This window comes from Schistocerca gregaria, chromosome 3 (genome assembly GCF_023897955.1).
Source record: "Schistocerca gregaria isolate iqSchGreg1 chromosome 3, iqSchGreg1.2, whole genome shotgun sequence".
NCBI lineage: Eukaryota > Metazoa > Arthropoda > Insecta > Orthoptera > Acrididae > Schistocerca > Schistocerca gregaria.
Genome location: NC_064922.1, coordinates 583,624,367 through 583,625,274, shown reverse-complemented (window position 1 = coordinate 583,625,274; position 908 = coordinate 583,624,367). Strand labels below are relative to the sequence as shown.

Genomic DNA, 908 nt, shown 5'->3' with positions numbered 1-908 from the left:
GACACTACACCGCCATGGATTGCTCCGCACGGGCGGCCGGAACCATCTGGCTGAGGCCAGTGGCAGGATGCGTGTGAATCTCACCCGTTTGACCTTTCGGACTTCTCACGTTTCCCCAGAACGGTTTCACTTACTTTTGAACTGTCTCTTCAAAGTTCTTTTCAACTTTCCCTCGGCGCAAGGAGTCGGAGTAGTAGACCCTCCCAAACACCACATGCTACGACAGACGGCAGCCTGTGTGGTACGGTGCTGGACTCTTCCTTGTTTGCTCGCCGCTACTGGGGGAATCCTTGTTAGTTTCTTTTCCTCCACTTAGTAATATGCTTAAATTCAGCGGATAGTCTCTCCTGCTCTTAGGTCGTTGTACGAGGTGTCGCACGCCAGGCAACGGCCACACATCGCACGTTTAAGGAAATGCAGCTAACCCCAGAGGCGGCCACGACACTCCCATGTCTCCAAAGTGGGACAAACGCCGCGCGCTTCACTAAAAGTAGCCGACCCTCAGCTACACGTGGCCCGTGAACAGAATCCATGGACCGCAATGTGCGTTCGAAACGTCGATGCTCATGTGTCCTGTAGTTCGCATGTCGACGCGCAATTTACTGCGTTCTTCATCGACCCACGAGACGAGTGATCCACCGTCCTGGGTGATCTTTTTTTAGTTTCGGAATGTCTCTTTCAAAAATAGTTTCATAGGTGGGACTGAGGCTTTTGACGGCCCTTGTTCCAGTGTTTTGTGTCCAACGGCCTGACGGGCGATGGGCGTCGTACGGCTCCACACCGGAGCAGACAGACACTCGGGCGAAGGTCATTCAAAACAGGCGCGAGGCGCCAGGTTCCGCAGGCCTCCCACTCCAGAGCTTCAGCGCTCGTACCACACAACATTTCCGCTAGTTTTGGGAAGCACT

At 54.2% G+C, this 908-nt stretch overlaps 1 pseudogene; it reads right to left on the bottom strand.

The window, feature by feature from the left end:
• Positions 1-495: 495 nt before the first annotated feature.
• Positions 496-650, bottom strand: LOC126356803 (5.8S ribosomal RNA; annotated as a pseudogene).
• Positions 651-908: the final 258 nt, after the last annotated feature.